Genomic DNA, 19,044 nt, shown 5'->3' on the forward strand with positions numbered 1-19,044 from the left:
AGTGATGGCCATCCATTGACAGGTTTTTAGGTCTTCCTGGCTCTGGGCTTACACCTCACCTGTGTGTACGCATTCTCATGATGTCTCCTCCCCGCTGGAGTTTTGTTTAAGAAATCTTGCTCTCCTTGATGAGCAGGGCCCAAAGAGGCATCCATTCTATAGGCTCATGGGGTTGGGAGTTTGTAGAAAGCTGTGTGTTTCCCATAGTATGGCTGGCACAAGATACAGGATAGAATCTTCCCACAGAAGCCTTGCTTGAGTGGCTACTGAGAAAACTGGCCAGAATGGGCCTTTAACAGGTGGCCATAGTCAGTAGTAGCCTTAGCCTATATGTCCACCTAACAAGGAAGGTCCAGGCAGAGCCAGTGGGCCACAAGTCCCAGGGAGGTCTGGGAAAAGCTGTCACCATGGCTACTTGAAGGGCTGTCCAGGCAGGGAGCAGTGGGCCCTGTGGGGTGGGGTTGGGAGACCTAATGTGAAAGGCTCCAAGCAGTGACCACTCTCAGTTGTGCCTTTGATGGAGCATGTCTGGGGATTCGGGCCAAACGGGGGCCAACCAGCAGCTTCTGAGCAGAGTATAGAAGAGTCTAGATTAATAGTTAGGAGTCAGCCATAGCTCTCCCACGATGAAGGGTTGGACAAGCTGTGGGCCTCCCTTGACCTGCCGTTTCACTTGAAGCAAACATGAATCACATCTGCCCTGTTTATCTGTCCGTCTCACCAGCACCAGCCACCATGCCCTGGTCACATCCTCAGCAACCTAGTAAAGCAAGGTCACTGTCAGTGTGATAGAAAAACATGGAGACTGAAGAGGCCAAGAGGTGGGGTGAGTCCTCAGCCTCCAAAGCATTTATGCCTGTGTGTGAGGCTGAACCTGGAATCACCTGAGGTCAACATGTTTCTGCTCACAATGGCCTGGGGTCAGGCCTGTTAGGAGGAGTCTTGGTGAATATCAAATTCTTGCTGTCCAGAGCTCCATCGGGAGGGAAAACACTGTTCCTGTGACTGACAAAAAGACCATCAAGCTTGCTCATACAGATACAGGGATTAGGAAGGGAGCCAGCTTTGACCATGGCAGAGACCTGCAAGGCAGAGAGAACCAGGAATTCATGGGTGGAGAGACAGAATGGTCTCCCATGCCATAAGGACCCCAATGGTCATGTCGCCCTGGAGGGGACATTGGAAGAAGAGGCTGGCCATCTCTCATCTGATTGAGCAGGCAGCAGCCATCCTGGGGCCGGGCATCTGCAGTTTAGTGTGCTCATCAGCTCATTAGCAGGGACCAAAAGCGCAGGGAGACCCAGGAGCTGAGCCACCCCACTGGCCAATTAGCCACTCTAGGTGGTGTGACTGTGGTCTGTGCAGGCGCCAACAGCTGAGGCTGTCTTGCTGCAGATGCTAATGTAATTAAAGAAAATGCTATGGGAAGTAAGGCTCAATGGAGACATTTTCCGAATCAGTTGAAAGCTTTCTCCCCTCCCCCCACCCCCTGCTTTCATGTGTCAAGTTAGCCCAGAGGCTGGTGCTGAAGAGGTCAGCAGTTAGAATAAACCCAGGCATTAGCATGTATGCCCAGTTGCTCCACCTGATTCTTGCCTTAGGATTCTCTTCCATCTGCAAGGGGAACATGAGAGGGATTTAGAAATAGATACAGTAGTCAGAATCAGACAGCAGAGGTCCTGGGGCCACCACTGTACAAGGCTTTGTAGGTACCTGAGGGTCAGTGTTAAAAGCACATCTCAAGATGAGATGACAGCTGCAAGTCCTCATTCCTCATTAATTGGGTCCCTGCCTCATCAGCATGGAGCACCAGGAGGAGCTACCTGGGTGGGCAGAGGAACCTCAGTGGTTGCTGTATGCTGAACAGGCTCCGTTCATCCACCCATTTTTTTCTACCACTCATCCACTCAGGTATTTATCTGTACACATACATACATACATACATACACACACACAATATACACGTGCATACATACATACATACACAATACACACATGCATACATACACACACAATACACACATGCATGCATACACATACATACATAAATACATACATGCATATATACATACATCTATTCTTTCATTCAGTACTCATGCATCTCTCTATCTCTTTCTCTCTACCCACCCATCCACCAGTCTAATGACCTGGTTGCTTATCCATTCATGAACCCATTCATATATACAGCCATATATCCATCTGTCTGTCCATTCATCCATTCATCTATCTTCTTTCCCATCCATCTATCCTTACATCTTTTTACCTTTCCATTCTTTCATACCTCTGTCTACCTAAACATTTGGCCATCATCTATCCTACCTGTCCACCCATCCATCCATCCAACCACCCATTCATCCACCCTCCCATCTACCTATCTATTTCTTTATCTACCCTTACACCAACCCATCCATCCATTCATCCATTGCCTCTATCCCTCCCTCTCTTTATCTATCTAACCATAACTAGTCATCATCTACCCACCCACATCCATCCTTTTTATGTATCCCACTCATCTCTCCATCAGTCTAACCAATAGCTATGAAGACTTGCTTATTCTGCGAGTTAAAGATCATGAGGTCATACGTGGCTTGATGGCTCAGAGGATGACCCACGTGCCATGCAGTGTGAAGACTGGAGTTCGGATCCTCAGAACCCGCATAAAGAGCTTGACAGGCACCATAGTTGCCTGTAAGCCTACTCTCAGAGCAGAGATGGGATTGCCTAGAGCAGCAGCAGTTCTCAGCCTTCCTAAGGCCATGGCCTTTTAATACAGTTCCTCATGCTGTGGTGACTCCCAACCGTAAGATTATTTTCATTGCTACTTTATATCTATAATTTTGCTACTGTTGTGAATTGTAATGTAAATATCTGTGTTTTCTGATGGTCTTAGGCAACCCCTGTGAAGGGGTCATTGGATCCTTGAAAACCCACAAGTTGAGAAACTCTGTCCTAGGGCAAACTGGTTGGCTAGATTAGTTAGAGCTGGAGGGCTCTGGGCTCAGAGAGAGACCCTGCATTAATAATTAAAGTGGAGAATAATTGAGGAAGGCATCCAATGTCAGCTTGGAGCTTCCACATGTGTGTATACACATGCCTATTCACTTACATATGCACCAACACATGTAAACATGCACACACACACACAAAGATTTTGAGGTCAACAAGAGAAAGTCTTTAATCTCATGTAGATCATGGTCTTATTAGTGAAGTCAAACAATAAAGTCACTGCAGAGATTTGCCCTGGGTGGTCAGTCAGAGCCACAGGGCAGACCAGCAGCCCTCGAGCAAGCCACAGAGCAAGCTGTGTGAGGCCAGAGCAACTGTCCTTGAGGGCAAACAAGGTGACTTCCAGGGGCTGAGAGGGAGCCAGACAGGACTCAGCAACTGCAGAGAGATTGGTATAGGCCGAGCATGTGAGATGGTAGGGAACAAGGGGTGTACAGAGGCTGACAGCCTAGGAGCCATGGGCTTTGGGAAGTCAGCACCATACTTGGTGGAGAGGAACTGGAGTCTGTGAGACCTGACCATGAGACAAGCAGAGGAATGAATGGAGGTCAGTGAGGGGACTGCCCTGTCGTCCAGGCTGAGCATGAACTGTGTGCACTGGTAGAGGAGGGGATAGCACAGGAGATGGATCTGAGGTGACATTGGAATGAACAGGCCTGGGTATGGACAAGGGGAGGCAAGGAGGATCTGCCGTTCACCCTCTTTGAGGTTTTCCAGGGAGGACTTGGTGAGACAGCGGATGGGCTCCAGGCCTGGGATTAGCTAGCAGCAAGGTCCTCTTGGTCCTCACCACACATAACTGTACAGCCTGCTTGGAAGGAGCACTTCCTGAATGCCTGCCAAGGCAAGCCGCTGCTATTACTCCTCCTCCTCAGGAAACCCGATTCCCTCCTGGAGATTGATGGAGAAGGGCAGCAGATTGTGCCACTTCAACAGGTGACTACCTGCCACCCGCAGCTACTTCTGGTGACTTTCAAGTATCATTCGTACATTTTTGAATTGGTAATAGAACATATGCACTTAGTAAAAGATTCAAAATGTTTAGGAGATAATAGAGTGCAAAGAACAGACCCTCCCCACTCTGTCCCACCCAGCCCCCAAATCCTTCCCAGATAGAACCTCCCTTGATAGGTTCCTGAGGCTTTCTAAGGGAAAGACTCTGTCTATGTGATACTGTGAAAAGCCTCTGTGTGGAGGGAAGGGTATGTTCTATGTACACATTCATGTATGTGCACATGTATGTGTAGGAATTGGGGATGTCACAAGTACATATGTGCTCATACATGCGAAAGCCAAAGGTCAATTTGAGTATCTTCCTCTGGCACTATTTATCTCATTGTAAATTTTTTTAAATTTATTTAAGTATGTGTATATTTCTATGTGTGTATGTGTCTATATGTATGTGTGTGTATCTGTACGTATGTGTGTGTCTGTGTGTGTGTGTGTCTGTATGTATGTGTGTGTGTCTGTATGTATATGTCGTGTGTGTGTGTGTGTGTGTGTGTGTGTGTGTGTGTGTGTGTGTGTAATTTATATGTAATCCTGTGGAAGCCAGAAGAGGCTCTGATTCCCCAGAGCTGGATTTGTAGGTAGTTGTGAGCTGCCTGACAGGTGCTAGGAATGGAGCTTAGTCCTCTAGAAACAAGTGCTCATAACCTCTGAACCATCTCTCCAGCCCTGAGATTTATTTTCCTGTGCATAAGTGTGCATGTGCGCACATGTACGTGTGCGTGTGTGTGTGTCTGAATGTTTGGATATGCACATGTGTGCAGGAACCCACAGAGGCCAAAAGAGGGTATCAGGTGCCCTCGAGCTGAGGTTATAGGTGGTTATGAGCCACCCAACTTGGGTGCTGGGAATTGAACTCTGATCCTGTGCATATGCTCTTAAAAGCTGAACCATCTCTGCAGCCCCCACCTCCTCCTCCTTCTCCTCCTCCTCCTCTTCTTCCTCCTCCTCCTCCTCATCTCCTCATTATCATCATCATCATTGCAACAGAGCAGCTCACAAGCCCAAAATTCACAAATTTAGCAAACTCTGATGGCCAGTGTGCTCCAGGGATTCTTGTGTGGCATCTTCCCACCCTCCAGCCCTGGGATTACAGGCATGTGTCACCACTCCTGGCTTTGTATGGAGATCTGGACTCAGGTCCTCATGATTGTGTGGCGAATGCTGACTGAGCCATTTCCCCAATCTCCTTGCTTGTGCTGTGGGATCACACAGGACAATCCATGAACTTCCGTCCATGATGGATTCCATCCTGGCATCCATTCCTGCAGGGAGGCGCCTGGCTCAACACTCTCAGGCCACATTTAGCACTTTTCCCAGGTGGCGAGTGGGTGTCCTGAAGGGGGAGAGCAGGCAGATGGGTGGGGCGATGGAGAAGCGGCAGAGCAGTTGCTAGGGGAAGCTGGCAATCAGGCACACCTCCAGGCCGCACCCAGCAGACTGCCCTTAGCCCTTGGGTTATGTGGAGAGACAGGCCAAGGTAGGCAGGTACACCATGAGCTTCCTGTCTCCCCGCTTCCCTAGCCACACCAGCAGCAGAAGGAGGGTGTTGACCCTCTTGTCCCTGGAATTTTCCATCATCACATCTGCCCAAGGCATTTTCTTTCTGCTAAACCCAGTGCTGTGTAAGGTCCCCTGCCTCCCCTCTTTACAGCTGTCCTGTAATTGACATTTGCCAATTTCCATAGTGTGAGAATTCTGCCCCACCAATCTCAAGCTGCTGGTGTGTTTACTGATCCTGGAGCTGAGGAAACATGCCCACCGCTAGCCCTGGCAAGCTGGCACGCTGCAGCATGCCCTCTGCCAGAATTATGTCTTTTTTTTTGCCTCCTTCTCCAGCTCCCCCATGGTAGGCCCTCAATCCTGGAGCTGAATGAGTCCTACAGGGTGATCTTCAAATCAGGATGATCTAATGGACCAGCCTAGGAGTTCTGATGCCAAGGCTTTCTTCCCTGTCCTGATACAAACTCCCTGGGTAGGCCTCAGTTTCTCAACCTGTAAATGGCTATATTATTCTCTTCATGTTCTTTTTTTCCATGATAACATTTTTTTTTGGATATTTAGCCAGAAGACACTGTAACTATTTGTCAGCATTCACTGTAAGGGAATACCACTGATGGTCTCCATGAATATGCCAGATGCAGAAGCATGCATCTGTAAACCTAGCACGTCTGTGATGAGAGGAGAGGCAGAGACAGGATTCCTGGAAGCTCACAGACCAACTAGCCTGATGCTTGTAATGGTGGGGTATTAGAAAACCTCTCTCAAACAAAAAGAAAGGCAAAAACTGACCAACAGCTGAGGTTCTTCTCTGAATTCACATATGCTCCAAGGCACAAGCTCCTGACGAGAGAGAGAGAGAGAGAGAGAGAGAGAGAGAGAGAGAGAGAGAGAGAGAGAGAGAGAGAGAGAGAGAGAGGAAAATTGCCAACATGAATGGGCATAAGCAGTAATGTCCAGGACAAATATGTCAGTCACTGTATATGGATATGACCAGTGGTCACCATGAACATCCACACCTGTTGCCCTGAAGCAGGCCTGTCAGGGCCAAATTTAAGGGCCACAGAGGTGGTCACAGGACAGCTATGCATCCCATTCAAGTGCCAGCCAAGGAGAAAGAGGGTGAGGTGGCCAGGTCTGCAGGTGTTCTTAGGACTAAGGTGGGCACACCGGTCTCCCCAAATGTCTGTACTGATCCTCACCTTTGGCAAGGTCTAGGTGCTCCATCCTCCTCTAGGCAATAGCAGCCTCTGGGGCCTGACTCTGGGGCCCACCTGGCTCACTGTTGCTTAGGCCAAGGACAGCAGCCAAGTGGCTGATCTGCATTTGCTTATGTCTCCTCTACTTTGTATCAGTGCTGGCTGGCTCTGACTTGTCTCCTTCCCTTATCACCTGTGGAAAGGCCTGGCAAATGTTCAATCTCAGAAAAGCAAGGAAGAAGGGGGATTAATGGATGAATGAATGATCGATGGGTAGATGGATAAAGGATGGATTGGTGGCTAGATAGATGGCTATATATTAGAGTGATGGATAGATGAATCATGAACTTTGGATGTTAGATAGATGGGTTGATGATGATCAATTAATTTAAGGTGGATGATGGGTGATAGATGATTGGGTAGATAGATGGGCAAATAGGTATTAAATTGATCATAAAAATAGACAAATGGACAAACAGACATAGACAGACAGATATTAGATGGATGGATGTTAGATAGATGAGGATAGATGGATGATGGATGGGAGGATGGATGGATGGATACATGGATGGTAAATGGGTAGATGGATAGATGAATGTATGGATAGATGGATAGATTGATGGCTAGGTGGATTGGTAGGTAGATGGATGCATTACCATCTGATGAGTGGTTCATTGGGACAGTAGATTGATGACTCCAGATGAGGAAAAATGCTCACTTGGGGCATCATTCTGAGGCTTCTTTCTAGGTAGAACTGTGCACCCAGTTGATGCTCAGTAAATCCTATGAGGAGAGTAAGGGACAATGTGGCCCTGAGTGGGAGAAGATAGGTACCCAGTGCCAAGCATCACACCATGCAGAGTTCAGTGCTATCAAAGGAGATTCAGCTGACCCAGCCCCACACAGCTCTCCTGCCTCCATTTCCTCAAAGGCAACACCAGGCACCTGCATTCATTGCCAGAGTTAGAAAGCAACACAACATGGTCAGGTCTGCAGGAGGGCTCAGCCATGAAAGCCTGCTGCTGTCTCTGAGATTTCCTCGTGGGGAGTTTGGACTAGGCGGCGAGCCTGTCCATATTCCTTGGCAGCCACCAGCCAGTCAGCAGTGCTTAGCTCTTCAGGACACATGCTGATTAAAACCTGACTCTGCTAACCAAGGTCAAGGCTGAGGCAGGCGTGGTGGCCAGAAGCCTGGCATAGCAGATGGTGCTCTTGTGCCTCAGGTTCCTTGGCCTGGACTTGGCTCCACGGAGCTGTAATGCTTGTGGACGAGCAGGACTTGGTGACAAACAAAAAGGCCAAGCCGGGGATTGGCAGGGTTGTATTCTATAAGGGACCTGGGACAGGGGAGAGGACAGTTGATAGGTAGGCTTGGAGCATGTCCCCTTGGAAGGGCTCAGGAGTGTGGCCCCTCTGGCACTGGCAGATAGCATGACGAGGATTGAAGTCAGGTGTCTGTCAGGAACTGGGAAGGGTTGAGAACAGAAATGACCTCAAGCTTTGGCTACATCTCTCTATACCAGTTTCCACCTGTCCACTGCAAAGCTCAGGGCTTTGCTCACCTCTCCTTAGTGCTAGAGCGGAGGTGGATGCACAGGCTTGGATGAAGATGTGAAGGTATGAGATAGAAGGGCCACAGCAATCCCAGGGACAGGCTGGGACCTCAGAGCCCTGGGAGGTTGGGCAGGGTACCCTGCTTGGTCTTCTGTCTCCACCCCTCTGTGGTGGCTGGTGGACAGGGCTCCCTTCCCATCACCATGGCTTGTGCTGTCCTGGTGTGAGGAGAGTGATATACAAGGCAAGCTTCCCTCGGCAAAGACTTAAATATTCATGGTTTGTGATTCTAAGGGCATTTCCCCCCTTTTCAAGTGCAGTGAGTGGTTAGTGACAACCTAGAGAAGGGGTCACATCTGTGAAGAGAACAGACAGCAGAGAGACTTAGCTGCCCTTCTTATCCATCTACCCATCCATCCATTCCATCCACCCATCGACCCACTCATTTGTCCTCTGTCTATCCAATCTATTCATCTATCCATTAATCCATCCATCCATCCATCCATCCATCCATCCATCCATCTATCCAAAAATTCATTTACTGGAAGAGAGGTAGCTCAGAAGAGCACTTGCTATTCTTACAGAGGATCTAGGTTCAATCCCCGCTCCACTCCCATCAGGTAGCTCTCAGTACCTAGACCTTCATTTCCACGGGATCTGACCCCTTCTTATGGTCACCAAAGGCATTTGCATATACATGGCACACATCCAGACAAGCAGGCAAACATACAAATAATAAAACTTTGTAATGCATGTACTGTATGCATAGCTCTACACCACATGACTGGCACATATAGTTAGCTGAGTGGCCTTTAGAGATGCCCATATCAAAATTCTATCTGTTAACTTATAAGTCAAAGAAGGACTTGTCAGATTTGGTACATTAAAGCTATTGTAATAAAGAATTATCCTGGGGTACCCAGGAAATACATAGATGTCATTTCATGTCTCCTTCTAAGAGGACAGAGCTAGAAGAGGCCCTATGATGACAGAGGCAGGAAGTAGGGAGATGCAACTGTAGTAGACTTAGTAATATCTGGAGCCACAATAAGCTGGGAAAAGACAACAGAGCCTCACCTAAAACTTACTTAGAAAGTATGGCCTGTGTTGCCTTGGTCCCTTCCAGTGACAACTGGTGACTCTCAGCCTTGATCTCTGTGATGAGACAGACATCTGCTGACTGGAGCTACCAAGTGTGTCATTGTTTGTCACAGCAGCTGCAGGAGCCTCATACTGTCTGTATTGGAGACCTGCAAAGGTCTTGCAAAGGCAGGAAGACACACTATCCATTGAGGAAACAGACAGTAGTGAGATCATGAAGAGGATCTGAAAGGCGGAGTGTATGGGTGGGTGGAGGGTGGGTTGCTATGGAGATAGGGTAAAGAGCTGAGGACAGCTCTGTCGGATCCTGAGCCACATATGAGTATAGACAGAGAGCCATCTAGAAGGCTGAGATCAGCACGGAGATGCCCCTCAGCGGTGGCGTGCGAGGACATGACTCGGGGCATGCCCAGCTCTCTTGTTTGCATCAGCTTTGTTCTTCTGCGGTTGCTCCACCATGCATACAGTCTCCTACCTGTTGTGCCTCAGTTTCTTCTCCTTTCAAGGTGAGTCCTGATTCTAGGCATCAGTGAGGGCTCACAGTGCCCAGCATCTACCTCTATGCCGTTGCTCCTTGTCCTTCCAACATCCCCCTGTGAGGCAGGGTTCACTGTCATCCACCATTCCATCTTCTTCTGGCATCCTCTCCTGGATCATGTCTGTGAGTATGTAGTCATCAGTGCTGGCCCATCTGCAAGTCTCAAGGCTAGGAGGAAACAGAAACTTCTGCCCTCCTGGCACTGCCCATGATCATGAACATTTAAAAACTGGCATATTGGATGTGAGGAACCTCGGAAAACCTACACTCATGTAGCTCGTGGACGCTGCCATAGCTTGGCATGACCAGGATCCTTGAGCTCTGTAGCTCCACACTGCCCTTCCTCTCTTGAGATAATTTGTTCACTAGCTGAGTGGAGAGTGGCCCCAGTGCCAGTGTCTGCTCTGTGTGTTTGGCATCCTTGGTGGAGCTTGGGAGCTGCAGGAACAAGTTACCAGAGATGGGAGCTTAAAGCAGCAGGAGTTTGGCTTCTTACAGCTCAGGAGGATGAGCCCACATCCAAGTGGGCACAAGTCTGTTTTCTTGTGAAGACCCTGCATGAGAGTCACTCAGGTTATCTTCCTCTCTTGGTGGTCCCATGCCAATGACTTGTGGCTGCTCCCCTCTGTCCTCAGGACTTCTCTGTGTGTCTCCAGGTCACCTTCTGTCTACTATGAGAACACTCTCTTTGGATTCAGGGCACCCCTGGAATCCAGGCTAGACTCATTGCCATGCTTAGTGACTTCTTTTTAATTTTCTTCCTTTTAAGTGTGCGCACGTGTGCAGTTGGTCCCTTCATCCACCGTATGGGTCCCAGGGATTTAACTCAAGGCATTAGGTTTGGATGCAAATGTACTTACGTGATGAGCCATTTCACTATCCCATAACATCTCTTTATTTTAAAATGTACTTATTTTGGCATATGAGTGCTTAAGTATGCACACACTGTGCTATGTGAATGCAGTAACTGCAGAGACCAGAAGAGGGCATTAGATCCTCCAGAACTGGAGTTTAGATGGTTATAAGCCATCATGTGGATGCTGAGAACAACTCCTACCTGCTGAGCCATCTCTGCAGCTGTAAGCCCATGATATATGCGAAGACTATTACTAGAGCCCAAGAGAGGCCCCTGATGGGTTAGGCTGTGGGTAACCAGAGGCCATCACTTCTTTAACAGCCTTAACAAGGTACATGTCCCACAAACAATGGCCTTCCTTAGACAGAGGCCACTCAGGAAGCCAGGATCATTGTCACCTTGTGAGGTCACATGTTTCCAAGTCATGACTGTAAGGGACATCAGAAGTCAGGAGGGATGTGTGATTTTACTTGAGTGGATAAATGTCTGAGAAGCAGGTAGTTAACCAGAGTTGGTACCCACCCAGCCCTCAGGATGCTGGGTGATAGCAAGGGCTAATGGCCATGCACTGGGCACAGAGGAGGAAGCTGGCAATTGGCTGTACAGGCTGAGTCCTGGAGGTTTCTCAGGGCATGGGATGTGGCTAAGCAACCATTGGTTGGAGGTCTGTGTGTCAGGATCAAAAGCCGCATACAACTGCCAGCTATCAGGCCCAGGCAGGCCCAAGCCCCACATTGCTTCCCCTGTCCACACCATGGCAAAGGTCTCGTATCTCTATCATTCTCTGCTGACTTTAGCTTCCTGAAGATGTCATCACTCTGGTTGGCCTTGTCCCCAACCATCTATATGCAAGCCATTACATCAGCTTAGCTGTAATGCTCCAGGAACCTGGACCGCTCAGAGAACTAAAAAAACTCCTGAGCAGCTAAGCCCAGGAAAAGTGCTTGTCCTCAGCTCACTGCCTCTTGAACTAAGCCCATGTAAGGGGCTGTGGCTAGATCTTCCCTGGAGAGCTGAGCACAACATAGGAGTTCACTCTACCTCCTTGTTCCTAGCCCCAAATATCAGCCCCTGTCCTCTGGGAAGCATTTGGCAGAGTCTGCGACCTTGGTGGCCAGCCTGGTAGAGGTCAGAACCAATATTTGTCCCATAGGTCAGTTACAACTCTCCAGTCTCTTGGCTTTTTACTCATGGTGGCAAAGTTGCAGCTAGCACTCTGGCTATCACATCTCCACAGCACACCCTTTGCAGGGATGTGGGGGAAGGCCATGCTTCTCCAGTGCACTGAGTAGTTGAATAATTCCCAGAGGCTCTGGTAGATTTGTACTCTAATCTCATTGGCTAAAGCCATGTCCTATGGCACAGCTGTCCCTGCTGTGACTGGGAACTGCAGGGGAGACTGGGAAAGCAAGCATCTAGGTTTTCCAGAGTCTGTTGTGGGAAATAAACCAGGGGGTAGAACAAAGACTGTGCTGGAAGCTGGATGTGAGGGGGAATGAGATGAGGTCCGGCCTCATCACTGAGGGCACCAGCACACCTTGAGGGACAGCAAAGGAGCCTCCTGGACATGATGACTGTGAAGGCTAGTGGGCTTTGACGGATGAATAGGAGTTAGGGAGCTAGAGTCAGCAATCAGGGAACGTGCTCCAGGTAGGAGCCAGAATGTAGGCTGGGAATATAGCTCGATGGTAGAGGACTAGCCTAGCACATGTGAAGCCCAGGGCACCCCTGGTGCATCTGTCATGCTTAATGTCTGCTGTGTACCTGTTTCTGTGTGGAAACCTCATCTTTCTTTTCATTGAGCACCCCATGAGCTGGAGCTGCTGCCTTCTTTGGAGCTTTTCTGTCTGGCTTGGGGTGTAATCTACTGGCAGAATGTCAGAGTATTGTAGGTGCTATCCAAAAGCTCAGCCAATTCCCAGTGCTGCTGGAGCCTGCTCTGTCCCCATGGAGACTCCCATCCCTGTGATCCTGGGGTAGCGGCTGTGAGTGTTCAGGCCCTCCTAGCTGGGCAGCCTTATAGGTCACAGAACTGTGTCTCCTGCGCCACCCCACCCCTGTAGCTGGTCTCCTTCTCTGGATTTGTTCTGCTGTGCAAAGTTCTATTCCTCTCCATGCATGCCTTTGTTTCCCTAATCTATACAAGAGTCAGTACCTAGTGTGGTGGTTCACATCTGTACTTAGAAAGCTGAGGCAGGAGGATTGTAGTAAGTGTGTGGCCAGCCTGAGCTATATAGTGAGTCCCAGGCCATGGCGAGATCCTGTCTCAAATACAACCAAAAAAGAAAGGAGTCCGTTTGTCTCAGGGAAACAGAAGGTTCAGTCAGTTACGCTGAGAGCACTCAGAGCCCATGTACACAGTCATTATGATAATTGGCATATTAATTACCACTTGATAATTATTGCTCAGAGAGGCCGAGTCCAGGCAGACCTCAACTGTGAGCCAAGCTAGGGGGCGAGAGGGCGCTTTGCTTTGTGCAAAGAGCTCTCCATCTCGGCCTTCAAACCTTTCTAGGGCAAGGCACGGGTGACCTGGTTTTTTCCACAGCGCTCCGTGGTATATTAAGCCAGGCACACCTGTACCGGGCAGTGTCGTAGCTACTGAGGAAAATTAATTCTTTTCTTAGCTTCTGCTATAGGCAGTGATGGACCATGTAGGCTTGTTATTTGTGTTCATTCTAAGTCCTGTAAGGTTACTGAAGAGATGTCCTGAGAGAACCCAGCCCGAGGCCCACTGCCTCGGCTGTCAATAAAGCTTTATTGGAGCAGAGCAGGGCCCAAGCTTTCTCATGTTGGCAGGGCTGCTACAGCGTCACTCCTAACTAGCCAAGGCTTCCCTCGGAGCCTGGACTGTTGACTCTGGGTCTTTATAGGAAAACTTGTCAGCTGCTGACCTGGGATATGGAAATTTTAAAGTGCTCCCTCTACCTGGGTTTAGAGGTGGCTCTGGAGAGGTGGATGTGAGGAGTTCAAGACCAGCCTCCCCATACAGTAAATCTGAGGCCACCCCAGGCTATATTAGGCCCTGTGTTTTAAAAGAAAAAAATCTTGAATAAATAGGCATTTGTTTTATTTATTGTGAATAGGGGTCCCCACTCCATGACATTCTTGTGGAGGTTAGACAACTTGCAGGAGTCAGTTCTGTCCTTTAACGTGGGGGTTTTAGGGATCATACTCAAGCTGTCAGGCTCAGTGGCAAGTGCCTTTACCTCTTGAGCCATCTCACTAATTTTAATAGTTTAAAGCTAGGATGGCCCCCATCCCACAGACCAGAGTGGGCTAGCCACATGAAAAGAGCTAATGCTTGTTTCTTATCCTGTTGGGCTAGCTCTGAGACAAACAGATGGGGCAGGCTAATTAGTGGATAGAGGCACAAACAGCTCCTGCCTGTGCCTGTAGTAAAATTCCTAGCAGCTGGACTGCCCTGTGGTATTCTAGGGAATGTTCCACACAGAGTGGAGGCTGGGATTCCAGAGAAGCCCGAGCACACAAGTCACTAGGTCATAGAATCAGGAGCCATGGGGAACAGGATTTTCAGTGGAACCCAGGCTGAAGTCCTGTAGGAGCAGCCTAGGATGGAGATACTCCTGATTCTAAAAATAAAGTTCCACGTCCCAGCAGAACAAAGCCAGGGGATTACCCATGCCTCATGGGCTACACAAAGGTGTCACTTGGGAACCGTCAACGAGGCCCTGGAGGCCAGTAGATGGCCATGTGTGTGTGTGGGGGGGGAGGGGCAAGTATTCTCCCCAGAGCTAGCTGCCCAGCCCTTCCAGGGCTAGTACCCACCAAACACACAAGTCACTGAGGGACCTACACAGTGACAGCAATGTGGCTCCCTGAAGACCATGGTAGCTTTGTGCAGAGAGCATGGGCTATGCAAAGACACTGTAGTTCACGAAGGGTACCTGCGCCCAGAAGAGGAGACAGCAGTCAGGCTGGAACACAGGGGGAGGCATTACAAAGGGTCTTAGCTATAGTGAGGATTGTAGATATTATTCCCAAAATGATGAGACTCTGCAGAAGAAGTATTTTAAATGGGAGAGACGAACAGTCTGACTTAAGGTGGGTTTTGTATACATACATACATACACATATGTATGTACATACATATATACATACATACATACATACATACATACAATGAAGAGAAAATTCAGGGAGACCCAGCATCGGGTCTTAGAAGAGAGATTCTGAGTCCTGAGAATATGCGTTTTTTTCTCTGTTTTGGTCTCCAGAACCATGTTGGTTCCAGGGTCAGGGTGGACCACCTGCAGGGCAGTTCCATGAGAATGGCGCCTGCATGTTTTGTTTTCCTTGGTCCTTAGGCCCTTCTCTTCTGTTGTTATCTTGAATCAGCTTCTCCAAGAGTGCTGTGAGCTACCCTGCTGGGCTAAGCATTTCCCTTTCTGGAGATGCCCACCCAGGCTCATGGAGGGAGACCTCAGGGCAGGATCCTTAGGTTTCTGAAAGCTCCAGAAGGAGAGGGGCTGCTGTCCCTCCCTCGTAGGCCCCTAACCTTCATCTACCTGCTCGGTGGGAACATCTTGCGTCAGATAGGTATGTCTTGCTGCTTGCTGCAGGCAGATCGCCCACAGGGTTAGGGTACACATGACAATATCTATGCTTGTGCATTGCTTTACCAGAATGCAGCAGGCTCTGAAGCACTGGGCTTTCTCCCAAGCTAATAGGCTTCCAGCCCTGCTATGCCCCTGGTCTGTCTCAAATGAACTTTTCCTCACCAGCCTGAGTGTGTCAAGGCTGCGGCCGACACCAACACTGCAAATGAGGATAGCAAGCAAGAGGACTCTCCTAAGGACCCTGTGTGAGTTCAGGATACCGGGACATATCCCACCTGGGTCTGTGGGACCCAGATCCCATTCTGTGCATGGTTCTCCTCATTTTAGCTGGGAATGGTGCTCACAGCCTGTCACCTAGGCAAGGTGCTTCTGGGACCATTGTCTTGAGTATGCTTTGGCAGGTAGCACATCGGATGGTGCTCAGGCAGTACTCGTGGGTGACTTATTACAAGGTAATGAGGTGATTTAATTCGAATCAAGTTCTCTGCTCATGATTGTTTCCATCGGGAAGAAGTTGTATTGCTTATCACGTTAGCAACGAGGAGGGGAAATGGCCGTAATAAACACCGGCAAGGCTTTTGCATAATTGCCCATCTGAGAAATAGTTTCTGTATCTAAGGAGGGGGTGTGCAGTTTCCACAGGTAAGGGTGACACAGTAGCATCTCCATTCATCCTGAGGCAGAGTGGCTCCCAGGAGCCAGAAGGAGTGCAGTCTGTGACTGTGTCCATCTCTTCCAGCAGGTAACACAGCTCAGATTTGTTTGACTGTCACTGAAAGCCCAAGGTGGCACCCAACAGGAGACTTATTAGCCCAGAAGCAAGAGAGCCTTATGAATCATGCTCCAATCAGGAAGCAGGGTGTTAGAGGATGCCATCATGTGTGGTTAAAGCTAAGAGGACCCCCACTTTGGTGGCAAGTGACAAGTAATGAGGAACCCCTCCTGTCTACCAGCAGGCTTCCAAGCCTTCCCATAGACCAAGCTATTCTGCCCCTGCCCATCCATAGATAGGTCCTCTCTGCCAATCTACAGCCAGCTCTACCTCCATGAGCTGGGCTGACTGCCCATACCGGCAGCAAGAGGACCTGGCTGGCATCTCTGCCGGCTGAGCTGGGATACCTGTTAAGTCTTGGCCTGTGCTCCAGCACCTCCCTACCCACCCCTTCCACAGAGGAGCTGACTGCATCCTGCATGGCCCCATCCTTCCTGATTGGCAGAGTCCAGAAATTTCTAGGGCATCCACTGTCACTGCTGCTGCTCCCTGGAGACACATCTTTCTAATAGTGCTCCAGTTCCTGTGTGGACAGGCCACTGAGATACTGTCACAGGAGCAGTGGGGTTGCCACTTTCAGCCTTCTGCTCCCAACACTGGAAATGTTTTGCGGAGATAATCTTGGGTTTCCACTGCCTCTGGACAGGGAATGGTACCACCTCCCCACGGCCCACCTCACCACCGGTGGATTTTCCCAGTGTGCCCACGGCCCTTACTCAGCATACCTTTTGGCCCATTAGAGTTGTCTAAAATAAATTTTCCCTTGAACCCATTCAGCTGAGTCACTGTGGCCACTGCCCGGCTATGCCCTCACACACTTAGTAACCAACAGCACTCAAGGATTCTCCTGAGGTGAGAAAAATCCAACTTACAAGTGATTTTCACACCTGAAGGAATGATGTTTACAGATACCAGATTTAAAAAGAAATGGAGTTGACCCCAGGTGAGATTCCAGAGACACTTAATCAAATGGCAGGCCGGCTTCCATGTTGCTGCTTAAGCCCTGAGGACTTTGAAAGGAACTGAATTTATTATTTCCCAGCTTGCAAATAGGCTTGAGAGTTGAAGCCAAAACCTGGCGGAGTCCTCCCTCGTCTGCATGACTGTGGATAACAGCCTGTCACATCTTGATGGTGGCCAACACACCTGCATGGTCTCAGCTAGCCAAAGTCCATCCCCAGTAGGGTCTATGAAGTCCCTTTTTTCAGGCCTCTATGCAGGGGACTTCTGTGATGTTTGGATCCCTGCAATAACTAGCTCTTATATGGGACCAGCCTGACTTCAGCGTCTAGCTTGTAGAATGTAGTGACTCCTTATAGAATGAGCCCCATTACACAGAGCCATAGATTATATGTCCTCAGTCACACCCACAGGCTACTCCCACTGTCCAAAACAATAGTCATAGCCTCCAGGGAGCAAGACTAGGCTACTTGTGCTGACACCAGGGAGAGCTGTGCAAGGAAGAGGAACTGACTATTATGGCAGGACTGAGTAGGAATTCCAGCCACTTGTGTGTCAACCCCGCTGAGGGAAAGAAATGGCTCACCTGCTTGTCTGTCATCTCAACCCTCCTGGATGACACAAGGGACTGGCTGGAGCTGCCACAGATTCAAGCATCTTGCTGTGTAGGTGCCGACACTGGCTGTCTGTGCAGGTAGAGCCCAGCATCCCTGGACATCAGCCTGGGATCTGTGCTCTGCAGGCTCCCTCATGCCTCATAGCCACAGCCATGCACTCCTGGGCATTCTGTGCCTCTGTCTCCTCTATGGAGAAACCGTCTAGACCTCATAGCACCGCCTTGTCTAATGTCCACTGAGCAGGTTTTTGTGACCACCATATCTACTTGTTTTTCTAACTCCAGCAGCCAAATCCAGAGATCAAATGCATAGGCAGCCCTGCCTTACTTCCGACTCCCCAGGACCCTTTCTGGCCCCTCTTGTTTGACCGTAGTTCTCTTGTGAATCTTGGCTAGTAGCTGCATCCCTGCAGACCTCACTCAGCCTCCATGGGCTTTCCCCAATGTCTCTGAGCCTCCAGCTTCCCCTGCTTATGAGGATATGGGAGGTATTGGTCACACGGGCTCCTAAACCCAGAATGCTAGAAAGGACCTGCCTCCAAGGGAGCCAGGCAACAGGAAGTAAGGATGTCCATTAGCAGGGGCACCGTTCAATCTACTTACACCCCACATCTCCATAGGGCCAGACTGAGCCTAGTCTGTTTCCTCTGAGATGCCAGGCACCTCGGCTGACCATTGGCTGACACCTAGTAGGTGTTCACTACAAATGCCTGAGCTAATACACTAATGTAGTAGCTTCACAAGGGTTCCGGCTACCTTTGACCTGAGGCTGGAGTCCCACCACTGCTGACCAAAGAGAAACCCAAGCAACATGATTGACAAGATTACCATCCCTACAAAGGTTCCCAAAAGAGGTCAAGAGAGGCTCAAGTCTGCACTCATAACCCCATATTCAGGATCAATCTGCCCATGGTGGTCCTGTCTCTAAGAACAGTGATTTTGTGGGATCCTTCTTGAACTGGGAGCCAAGGGAACCCTTCCTCCCTTAAGTTGCTCTTGTCGAGTGTTTTTGTCACAGCAACAGGAAAAGTACTACATCAGGTGTGATGGCTCACATATATAATCCCAGCAACTTAGGAGCCTGAAAGCAGAAGCTTGGGGGTGAGGGGGAATCACCAAGAGTTTAAGGCTAGCCTGGGCTACACAGTAAAGCCTTATCTTCAAAAAGTAAAACATAAACAAATGCCACTGTGGCTTGGCCACTTACAATCCTACAAGGTAGACACCAGAAGGCATGTCACAGGGGTAAGGTCCCAGGAGCCACTCTGTGGCAGACTTCAAGTCCCCATAATACTCCACATGTACTTGGCCAGTTAACACAAAATAGATTGGGGGATGGGAACAAACATGGCTG

At 49.3% G+C, this 19,044-nt stretch overlaps 1 protein-coding gene across 23 annotated transcripts in view; it reads left to right on the forward strand.

Moving 5' to 3' along the window:
* The window catches only part of Shank2 (SH3 and multiple ankyrin repeat domains 2), a 441,204-nt gene that overhangs the window by 285,369 nt on the left and 136,791 nt on the right, over positions 1-19,044 (forward strand). The gene's annotated exons all lie outside the window — the stretch shown is intronic.

This window comes from Arvicanthis niloticus, chromosome 1 (assembly GCF_011762505.2).
Source record: "Arvicanthis niloticus isolate mArvNil1 chromosome 1, mArvNil1.pat.X, whole genome shotgun sequence".
Lineage (NCBI taxonomy): Eukaryota > Metazoa > Chordata > Mammalia > Rodentia > Muridae > Arvicanthis > Arvicanthis niloticus.